The 12,096-nt window shown below is 39.8% G+C and overlaps 1 pseudogene across 1 annotated transcript; it reads right to left on the minus strand.

The window, feature by feature from the left end:
* Positions 1-3,414: 3,414 nt before the first annotated feature.
* Positions 3,415-3,712, minus strand: LOC101568201 (annotated as a pseudogene). The gene has a single exon (XR_001117265.1). The product of XR_001117265.1 is annotated as a U6 snRNA-associated Sm-like protein LSm6 pseudogene (transcript).
* Between the last annotated feature and the right edge of the window lie 8,384 nt (positions 3,713-12,096).

Raw genomic sequence — 12,096 nt, forward strand, 5'->3', positions numbered from 1 at the left:
CCATAAAAAGAATGAAATCCTGTCATTTGCAGAAATATGGCTGTGACTGGTTGATACTATGTTAAGTGAAAGAAGCCAGGTATTGAAGAACAAACATCATTTGTTCACCTGTAGAAGTTAGAAGAACTGATCTTGTAAAAGCAGAAAGTACAATAACAATCACTAGAAGCTAGTGAGAGGTTAGGAAGCAAATAGCAAAATGTTGTGAATTGGGAAAAATAAGTCATAGAGTCCCATATTACAGAAGACTGACTGTAGTTTGCAAAGATTTATTCCTTATTTCAAAATAGCTGGAAGAAAGAAGATTGGAGTGTTCTAACCCAAATAAATGATAAATGTGTGAAGAAATGGAGTTGCAAATGAAAGTGTGATCATTACATGTTGTGGGCTTTTATCAAATTTATCATAAGTGTGTACAGTTATTATGTTCAATTAAAAAGAAAACCAGAATGTGCAGATTGGATTTAATATCAATCACATTTACAAGTACAGAATATATTTGATTTTGATTGCTCTTTAATAACTATAGCATGTTAGGTTTACATATTTGTACTCCACTAACATTCTAACAATTATGTTATGATTTTTTAAACAAACATGTAATTTTATTACTGTAACATGTATAAAGGAATCTTACTTGATGTTTTCCCAATAAACAATACCTGTTTTATTTGGTGTTTCCTAGTGTATGTGCTCTCTGGATTTAACTTTTTATAGTAGATCACCTGAATTCATGAGTAGCTAACAAAGTAAACACACTATGAACCTCGACCACCAGTACCTCTTTGCTTTTGTCATTTTTTTCAACTGAAGTGGTCTTGACCCTGTTCTCCATTGGTTCTCACTATTTAAGATGATGCTCCACTTTCATAATTTGTTGCTAACATACTATGTCTTTCGTAGCTATACTTTTTGGTCTACTGCAACACTGGTGCATCATAGATAGGTATTTACTTCTCAGACTGATAGTTTTTATGAACATCCAGTTTGGCCATATTATTTGCAGAACTTCATTCTTTCTCTTTCAACTTCAAGTTCCATTCACCCATGCACTTTAGACAGTGATGTTAAAAGCAAGTCTCTCCTCATTGAATTGCATCCTCTTCTGTGCTAACTCCAGTGCACTTAGCATATTGTCTTTCTTACTCAAAGGTGGAGTAAGGAAGCTGGAATTTGAACCCTTGTCTTTAATCCTTCCACTGAAGGTATCAAACTGCTGACATTGTGCCTTTCATATATTTGGAGTCAGTTAGATGAGTTTTATCCCAAGATCTACAATGACTTTGCTAATGAAGAAATGTAGTGGTCTAATGAAGAAATGTAGTGGTCTCACATCACAAGCACTCTAGGTACTAATGATACCAGGGCTATTGCTCAGAGTCCTCATGTCATTGGGAAATCAGGCTTTCTCTCTTTCTCTGTTACCTTTACCATTCTCAATATGAAGGGTTTTGTTTGTAGTGTAATCGCCTAATAAAATGTAAAAATGCACCGAGTACCATGTTTATGCCTACAAGCATCTTTCATGGAAAGAAAGATGCAGAGAGGAGATAGTCTATAGTCTAAGACATTTTTCTCTTATCCACTATCTAGAAGACACTCACATGCCTAACTCTAGAACACTCTCTGGCAATAGGAAGTGGAAAATTTGTGATACATGTATTTGAGCCACGGTTTCTTCCCTAGAGCTGGGATAGGGACACATTTCCACAGTGTATTGCACTGTCTGTCATCCCTGAGACAACCTGGGGTTCTCTTAGCAGGAAGAATGGAGAGAACAAAGGCTAGGAAGGCCACTAACACCTGCTGCAGAAGCTACCTTATATGATTCTTTATTTTTACATATTTATTCCATCCCTTTAATTATAATCATTGTCACTCTCACAGCAGCAATCAAGCCTTAGGCTTTGCATTCTCTGCAAAGCCTGACCCAGGGATGAGTGCAGCAAATACTTATTGATTGGAAGAAAAGAATCCTAGTCGGCCATCACAGCGAAGAAGAGCTCTGCTTCCCATTGTCTCTGTATTTCCCTGTCAGCCTCACGTGGAGTCTCTTTTGTGCACTTGGGGAGAAGGTCAAGTTGGAAGGAGGGGTCCAAGAATTCTGTGTGGTTGTATCAGGTTCACTGGCTGGGATGCACAAATGTCTAATTATACACCAGTCACAGGGACTCCTGCTTTGACAAAACAGGTCTACGGTGGGATTGGTGTAGCTACTGCTGCCAGCAGAATTCCCAACATGCACCCCACTGCGTTTTACATCCATGTTTTCTCATAATTCCCTCTTTGCTTAGAATTTTCTTCTCTTTCCCACCTTCCCTTTACATACTTGAATCTTGCTCATCATCTAAAATCATTCTTTAAAAATTCCATTTCTTTTTCATTAGTACACGCTTGCAATATACAATGTTTACATTCATAGTACTGGTAATATCCTATCTCATTCACTTCTCTTTCCCCTTCTCCTCCTCATTGCTGTTCTCCCTCATTCCCAGATCTTCTCCCATCTACAAAAGTCTACCTCCCTGTTTCCTATCACCTGTTTTTTTATTTTGCTTTTTAAATTATTTCTGCTTTGGGTTTCTCATATAAAGAAACCTTACAATATTGAGCTTTCTTTGTCAGATTTATTTGTTTCACTTAGCTCTATAGTTTCAAGGTGCATCCATTTTTCTACAAATGACCCATATTTATCCTTCTTTGTGGATGTGTAGTACTTCATTGTAAATATATCACATTTTCTTTATCTACTCATCTGCTGCTAGACACATTGTCCATTTCTAAGATTTAGCTATTTTAATTTGTACTTCTATAAACATGGATTTGCATGTTTCTCTGTGTTTAGCTCTTGTGGCAAGATACCCAGAAGAGTTACGGCTGGTCAAATGGAGTTTCTAGTTTCAGTTTTCTGAAGAATCTTCACGATGATTTCCATAGTGGTAGTACTACTATATATTCCTATCAGCAACACACCAGGGTTCCTTTCACCCTGTGATCTCATGAGCCTTTGTTGTTTTTTGAGTTCTTGTTTTTCTAATTAAATGTATATATTTTTAAATAAAGTCAACAGGTGTTTTACTTACAGGAGCTTTAAAAATAAGATACCAAATTTTGTGATCCAGTTTTTGTTTTTTTATGAATGTGAAAAGCTCTTCATAGTTCAATCCATAATTCTAAACAGTCATCTTACTAACATGTCAGTGAAAAAAAATCACCAACTATTACGAAAGTAGGACAACTTCCATCACAAAAGAACCAAAAAATAAGACTGGGAGTGGTGGCACGTGCCTATAATCCCAGCTCTTGAGAGGCTGTAAACAGGCAGATCACGCCGAGTCCAATCTAGTAGTGAGAACCTGAATACCCTGTAGACCCTTCCATAAAAATACAAAAAAAAGAACCAAAAAATAGAAAAGATTTCATAAAAATTATATTCCAACGATGAAAAACATTGCTTCCTTTGTGTCTTCACACCCTTTTCTTCTGTATACTTATGTACAATACAATGTTTCCTTGGATAAATGCATCCCCATGTTTATTCTTCAGCTGTCCATTAACACACTCTTCCAACTGCTCTAGGGCTATATTCAGATAGCCATCCAGGCAAGCCAGGACCCCTCGGTGATCCACTCCTGAATTTAATTTGACCACAACTGGCCTTCCAATGATTTGCTTTAAGACGTCACTAGGGGTTTGCTTCCATAGACTCATTGCAATAGATCTTGAGACACAGGGAACCTGAGTTCTAATTCCATTTAAAAAAAATTAAAAAACATTTTTTCCCAATATAATATTTTATTTTTAATTAATTTTATTGAGAAAGAAATAACAATGAGACAGTTTCAAAACAGGTTATTGGACAGTTAACAATAATTAATACATTGCATATTGTTGTCTTCATAGTAGTTATTCATAGTATAAGATGCAGACATGATATCTTGTCTAAACACTATTAGTACAAATCTCATTGAACTAAGAGAAAGTAGCTGTATGTCTATTCTAACTATTTTGTATATACAGACAGATATGCTACTTAATTAGCTGTGTGACTTGAGTAACTCATCAGTTTACCTCTCATGGCCCCAGGCTCCTCATCTTGTGGCCGGGACTCAGAACCCTCCTCTAGGCACCCCAAGAAGCACACCTTTACAGATGGTAGCAGCGAAAACCCAAAGCCACCCAAGCAGTGGCTCCTTGCTCTTGAGTTCCAGTTTTGAAGCACCATCACCATTTACACAGGTGTCCTGCTGATGCCAGAGCAAGGGAGGCGCACTTGGGCATGCGAAGGATGCTGCCTCTGCCTGTGCCAGTGCCTCTGCCTGCCTGCTTGCCTCTCTCTCTCTCTCTCTCTCTCTCTCTCTCTCTCTCTCTCTCTGTCTCTCTTACACACACACACACACACACACACACACACACACACACACACACAGGCCCACGCATGCACTTTCCCCACTCCACTGCCAGCACAACACCTGGAATTCCCAGTGTTCAGAGAGAGGCAGTGCTGGGAACACGGCGCCTGCATAGAGACCACTCCAACAGCTTCACACAGTCTCACAGCCCATGGAGATGCAATTGCTAAATCTTCCTACATAGAGAAGAACAAACTTGAAAGTGACACTTAGAAATGTCATTTACACTGAGGCATGGAGCACTGCCCTCTGCCTGGGTATAGGTCTTATGGAAGCCACTATTGGAACAAAAGTACTTCAGTACAGTACAACTCAAAATACAGGGTTCCCTGGATAGATTACTGAAGGAAAAAGAAAGCTATCTAACAAGTAAAACAGCAACAAGGAGCTTTAGCAGAGACCAGTGTGCACACTGTGACAGTAAATAGACAAGAGCCACATAGTGCTGGTGCAAAACACATGCCTGAAAACTCTGTCACCTAAAATCCTTCCAGGGAGTCTTCTCAGATTCTTCCCACCAGGATGACTTTGGAGTCTCCTCTTCTGTGGTTCTAGATGGGGATCCAAATCATTGCACTTAATAATGTGATACCATGAATACTCGTATATCTGCAGGAGATATGTACCAAGACTCCAGTGGGTAGTGGGAACCAGAAATGTTGCTGAATTCTACATCCAAACACTGCAGATGTGGAATGGATGATCCGATAACCAAGATAGTTTCTTAGGGCAGGGAGCTTACACAGGAAGTACACTAGATAAAAGGATGCTTGATGTCCCAGTGGGGGTTAGAACAGGACAGTATTTCAGCATGCTACTAAGAACAAAGTGTACATATAAGCCTGCAAGTTACTTAATTTCTTGGATTTTCCACTTACCACTTACAGACAGTAGTTCACTTTGGATAACTGAAATCATGAAAAGGAAACCCACAGATGAAAGGGTCTATTTAATTTGTTATATATTGGATACTTATCTTTTAAGCTTATGATAATTGTTTTAAATAGATTATCACAATAAAAAGACCCTAGGATGCATTATTGGGCTTACTTCCCAGTGGGGAGTGTAAGGCAGACTTACAAATTTGAAGAGTGAAGTTGAAAACATACAGACCACGAGAGCACAGAGAGGGAAAGAAGACTAGCAGTGCGGTGAGGAAGGAGGGTTCAAACTGGGAGTAACACAACGGATACATGTGACAGGAGTTAGGGGACAAGGGAGGAAGGCTCCCTGCACAGGGCGGGACATCCATGGGGCCCTGGGGTAGGAGGGAGTGTGAAACAGAGAAGGAGAAAGAGAAGATCATAGAGAACAAGCAGAAGTGAGGGAAGGTGGCCAGGTTGAGGGTGGAGTGATGGGTGGGAGCCACCCACACAGCCCTGGTGTGTGCATCAGGGAAATTATCCCATCTGTCTAAGAGCCATTGGAAAAGACTATACAGTTTTAAGCTATCTTAAAAGCACAAGTGTGTGTTTGGGGGAGAATCACAAGACCAGGACTTGGTTTTGAAAAATCCCAATTGTATCTGTAGATTAAAGACCTCATAGAAGATGAGCCTGCAGGCTTCAGAGAGAAGAGGTCACAGTCTAGCTCAGTGTGCAGGAGAATGATGGTGGTGGGTTAGACTGAGGTGGTGGTTGTGGCGATAGAATCAAATAGATTCAGGCTGTATCCATTTTCTGTTGCTGCTATGAGGACAGTCATTCATGCAGAGCTTAGTGGGCTGCACGGATGCCCATCTATTATCTCACTGTGGGCCAGAAGTTGCAGCACAGGGTGGCTCAGGGGGGCATCTGTTCAGGACAGAGGAGGGTCCTGTACACAAATCTGTTTGAATTGTTGGCAAATTATTTCTTGAGCCTGCATGAGTGTGTCTACCACTTCCTTGAAAGGTGACCTTCATCTTCAAGGCAACAACGGGGTTTTAAGGCCTTCTGCTCTTTAGAATCTCTAATTTCCTATTCTGTCGTACCTCTGATTTCTCTTCTGTCTTTCCCTTTTTCTTTCTTCAGTAACATTACACTGTGCCCACCTGGATCATATGGATAATCTTCCTCACTTAAGGTCATGTAATTAGTAACTTTTGTCATATCTTCAGTGTCCATTTTGCCATATAATAGAGCCATGGGCAAGGCATCAGAGAGCAAAGACACAGGGCCCAAAATTCTATTTATCACACAAGTTTAATTAAGAAGATAAAATCAACAGTTCTTAGAAATGAGGTGAATGGATGATAATTATACTCGTTGAAGACAAATGGAAGTAGAGATGCATCACACCCAACGTCAGGTAAAGACTGCAGTTATTTATCAGCCGGTGTCATCAGATGCTTTGTAGGCTGGGTGCATCATCACAGTGACGGGCACTGGGTCAGAGCAAGACTGAGAGCTGAGCTCTGGCCCCAGCTCTCCTGGCCCTCAGGTGATCCTGTTCACATCTTGGGCCCTTCACTTCCTATGTTAAAAAAGGAAGGCAGGAAAGTATATGTTTCTTCTACCTATAAATTTCTAACACTGAGTTAATCATGTTCATCTATCTTTTCTTCTTGCTCCTTGATCAGGAACAGGCCAGGTGCAAGGAGGAGGGATTGTGGCGCTCCTGGCAAAGAGTGAATTCATCATGTCTTTTCACTGAGCTCAATGCCAACAGATGGTCCTGCGTCGTAGTAAAAGGTTAAATATTTTAATAAAAAAGACACATGTTGAAGGTGATTTGGGTTTCTATTAAACTCTCATACTCACAATTTTTCCTCACATGTAAATGAACTGGAAGCTTATTAATGAGATGCGAGGCTGCAGGCTAATTAGCAAAGGGACCGGGGAAGTTTATATTAGCTGATTCAGCAAACTAGCTGGATAATTACTGTAGCTGGACTTTGGCAGCTTCTAGGAAACCTTATTAATGGAACTCTCACAAATTGCCTTGATTATAGCCTCTCAACCTCAGGGCTTAGCCCAGGCCATAGATGTTTTATAGTTATTCTGTGTGGGAAATCAGTCTCTTCCATCATCATTACTGGGCAGGCAGAACACAACCATTCTCCTGCTTGGTCAAAGCTTTATCAACTTGGGCACCCAAGGGAGCTTCTGAGACTACTGCTGACCCAGCCTTTTCTTGAGCCCAGTCTTTATGTGCTCGTTGGCTTGTAGAGATACACCTGATGGTACTTTCCACATTCATTTTTTGTTGGAGACTAAGAGTCTACTATTTTATATATTAATTTTTAATTTAAAAAGCACATAGTGTTGAGCATGCCAGACCTAATTCTATTTCTAGCTATATAACCCTCATGTAATCTTCACAACAAGCCTATGAGAAGATGATACTAACATCCTCAATTTACAGATGAGGAAAACAGGGCACAAAGTGACTTACGCAAAATTACAAGGCAGTAAGGTGCGGAACAAATATTTAAACTTGAAATGTTCAGCTCATGGGTCCACATACAACATACTTGGCCATGTTGCCACAGTTCCTGTGTGGCTTCCTGTGGTAACAGTTAAGAACAAGAACTGATCAAGGCAAACCAGCCTAAACTAAGGCTGATTATTTGAAATAGTAGTTGCAAAATAGAACGTTGTGTCTATTTTCTCAAGAATATTTCATGATGTTTGTTTTTGCTCAGTTCATATTGTTTGGTGACTGCTTCTTCAAACTGATGTAGCCATTCTGCCTTCAAATTGTAATTGCTTTGCCTGACATTTCAAGCTCTTAATTGGCCAGCCTTGTCTTATTGGCCTTGTCTTAGTTTTATTACCAGAAATGTTTCTCTAAGCTCTATCTCAGACAACGGAGAACAAATAAACTTCCACTTGTTTGTCTTTGTCCTTGGTTGTAAAGCATGTCTGGGGAGATGGTGGCCTCAGACATGGAGGGCTGAGTATGTCCTGGCAAGGTACTTGGGTTTCTTCTGTTGGCAAAACAGATGTGTTAAAGATACTGAGTAGTGAGTGGGCATGTTTAGTTTCTAGAGAGAGTAATCTGACTGCAGAGTTTGAATGGGCTTACAGATGAAAACTGGAGACCTGCAGACCAGCTGAGATATTTTCCTGATGTTCTCCTTGCAAGTGCATGGGTTGACACAGTACCTTTGAGTTACAACATTCTTCTAGCATAGCTATTAACTCACACAAGACAAAGCCTACTGGACCACATCATTACAGGTATTTTGTGGAATCTTTACTGATTGAAAGTCAAGAGAGCTGGATTAAGAATTACTGCACCTATGATGGAAATTTTTAAAATTAAAAAAAATTCAAGGGCTGGGGAGATGGCTCAGTGGAATAAGCACTTCCCTGGCAAGCCCAAGGGCCTGAGTTCAACCCCCAGTTCTGCAAAAAAAGAAAAAAAGGAAAAGAAAAAAAATTCAACTAGTAGTCTGACACCATAGAAGGACAAAATAAGGTCAGAGAGCCAACCACACAGCTCATCTGTTAGATTTTCTCAGCCTTGATTGACTAAATCAGAGATAGCCTGAGCCAGTTCAGTTTGACTGCCTTTAGCCATACAACCTATACTTTCTAGTAAGCAGAGATGACAAGCACTCACTTACTTCATAGATCTTATGCCCAGTAACAAGGCGAGGGACACTACCCATAGAAATTCACTGCATCTTCAAGCTTCTGTGCTTCTTGCTTGCAGAATCTATATAAGCTGATTCCAAAGCTAGCTTGGGTTGATGCTTTGGTTGATCCCCCATCAACCTGCTGGAACAATAAAATTGGTTTCCTTCCAACTCCAAGGTGCAGAGCATTTTTCATTCAGCTCAGTACCAAGTTCCATAACAGTCTTGATTCCCTGACCAGGATAACACCATGATGATTGATTGGGTCAACACTGGAGGCCTCTAACACACCTGCACAAAGTTCACTCCTTGAAAGAGGGCTCCATCCAAAAGGCTTCATCACAGAGCTAGAGGTCTAACTTGACTCCAACTTGACTTTATAGTTCTTTTCTTAAATTTTCTTTTTCCTTTTGTAGCCAAACTTCTAAATTTTTTATTTTATGGAGAATAAAATGGAGAGTGAGTGAGATGACCCGGGGCCCGCAGATCCTCATTCGACCCAGAGTGCAGGCCCATCACGGAACCCTTCAGCAGAACTCCCTGCAAAGAGGCTAGAGGCAAGACCACTGAGCTGATTCAGGAGCAGAACATCTTGCCAGAATGACACAAAGGGTTCAACTCTAACGGCTGCAGAAGAAAGAAGTGGAGCACAGCAACCAGATCCAAACAACACCCACCTGGAGGAATCTGAACTTCATAGATCTGGACCTGGTGCTAAGGTAATAACTCTATCTAAGCTCTACACCAAAGGTCAGAAGACAGTGGTATACAAAATGACAAAGAGAAGGAACAAAATGCAGTCTCAGGCCCCGAGTCCACCTAGTGCAATTGCAGAAGACACTAGCACTGAGGAAACTAGAAATCACACACCAGATATCTCTGAAATAATTTTTATAGAAGAAATCAGATCAGAAATAATTTTGGAACTAAAAAATGTAGTGGTAACTATAATCAAAGAGGTACTAAGTGCTTCTAAAGAATACACTGATAAAAAATAGAGGAGAATATAAAAATGATGGAACCCCTGAATAAACAATTTAGGAAAGAAATAGAATCTATGAAACAGGTTCAAAGTGATATAGGAAATTAAAACCTCAATCACAAGCTGGCAAAACCATTTGCGTGAAAGTGAAAATAGGCTTTCTGACCTTAAAGACACCATTGCAGCTAGTGAAAAAGTAAGAAAAGATCTCTTTAAAACAACTAGGATGCAGGAAAAAATATTCAATACCTGCAAGAGGATGCAAAGATGAACAATGTGAGACAATAGGCATCAATGAGAAGGAAGGAGTCAATACAAATGATATAAAAAGAATATGGGCAGAAGTAATAGCAGAGAACTTCTCAAATATGGGGCAACAATCTGATATTCCTGTAACTGAAGCATATAGAACTCCAAATAACATCAACCCAATGAAAACCACACCCAGACACATAATAATCAAGATCCCAGAAATTCAGCATAGGAACAGTATACTAAAAACCACTAAAGAAAAGAAACAGATCACATTTAAAGGAAAACTCATCAGAATAACGGCAGATTTTCTTCACAAACCATCAAGTCAAGAAGAGCATGGAGCAAAGTACTTCAAGTCTTACAAGAAAACAAATTCCAACCCAGACTGATCTATCCTGCAAAACTCTCTTTCAAATATAATGGAGAAATAAAATATTTCCATGACAAAGAACAACTAAAGAATTTCATGATGACAAAGCCAACCCTACACAGACTACTAAAGGATGTTCTAGAGAGGGAGCAAATTGATCATAGCCCCATGAATGAGAATGGAGAGAATAAAAATAATTAAAAAATTAGTAGTGACATAGAATTCAAAAACTAAGATTATAGGAAATCAGCAATGGCTGTTATATTGTATATTGTTGGCTTCAAAGTAGTTTTTCAGATTATAAGATAAAGATGTAAAATTGGCCAAAAAATTAAGCATTAACTGTTTTTTTTTTAGTAAACCAATAGAAATTAATGGTACTATTATCATACCTATCTTGCATGTACACTTTTTAGAAGAGTTGTATAAATGTGCTGTTTTCTTTCCCCAACACCTCATTATTCAAATTAACATTGCCTCTGGTCTCACTACTCTTCCCAAAATTATTGTAAAGATCACACCTGAGATTCCCGACAGCGAACCCAGTGGAACTTCCTGTGCCACCGTCTTACTTCACTCTGCTGCTTTTGGCCTCATCTACGACAACTTCCCTTTCAAAAACACCTCCTCTGGTAACTTTGATGACACCTCTCTACCTAAGTTTTCTGGATCACTCTACCTGTTGCTTCTAGTCTTTTTTCCTATGCCCTCCTCCCTCACTCTGAAAATATTAGGATTCCACAGACCCCAGTCCCAGGAAACCCTAAGAATCTCTTCTGTTAAATCTGTTCCCAGGTAATATCTGCAGGACCATGACTCAAACAAGTTTGCACACCTGGGCACACAGATGTCTCTGTTTAGCCCAGGTCTCTGAGCTCCTGATTCCATTTCCTGCTCTCCATTCGTGGTTTCTGTTGGAAGATTTTTCACGCATCTTTAGAAACGTCATATCCAAAATAGAATCCTTGATTTATGTTTTCATTCCTAACATGTGTACGCTTCCTGAGTACTTGAATATGTACCTGAATTGAAAGCTCCCTATTAGCAGTGTGTTAGTCAGTCCATGTGTATATGGCAAGTTATGAAGGGACCTCCAATGGGTTGGAGGGAATGATTCTACCCCTCACACAAGACTGGGAATTGTGTCTTCTCCCACCAGACAGACTGGAAAACCTCATCACCCACAGAGAATTGGGTAGAGTACTCAGAGGATTTTGGCGCAGTAGTGGGGAAATTTAACTGGACACAAAATTCCTAGGTGTTCTGTGGAGCAACCTAATAATAGACATAGTGAAAAAAGCTTGAAGGAAAATGTGATGGGCCAAGCTGTTTCTAAGTTACTTAAACAGAATATCACAACAATGCTTCAGGACAGTTATAAAAGTTCCAAAGAATCTAGCATTCAACAAGATAAAATTCATGCCTGGTGCACAGTGAAGAAGAAGGAGGAGAAGAAGAAAAGGAAAAGGAGGAGGAGAAGAAGGAGAAGAAGGAGGAGGAGAAAGAGGAGGAG

The sequence above is a fragment of the Octodon degus genome, unplaced genomic scaffold, assembly GCF_000260255.1.
Source record: "Octodon degus isolate 3935 unplaced genomic scaffold, OctDeg1.0 scaffold00116, whole genome shotgun sequence".
Lineage (NCBI taxonomy): Eukaryota > Metazoa > Chordata > Mammalia > Rodentia > Octodontidae > Octodon > Octodon degus.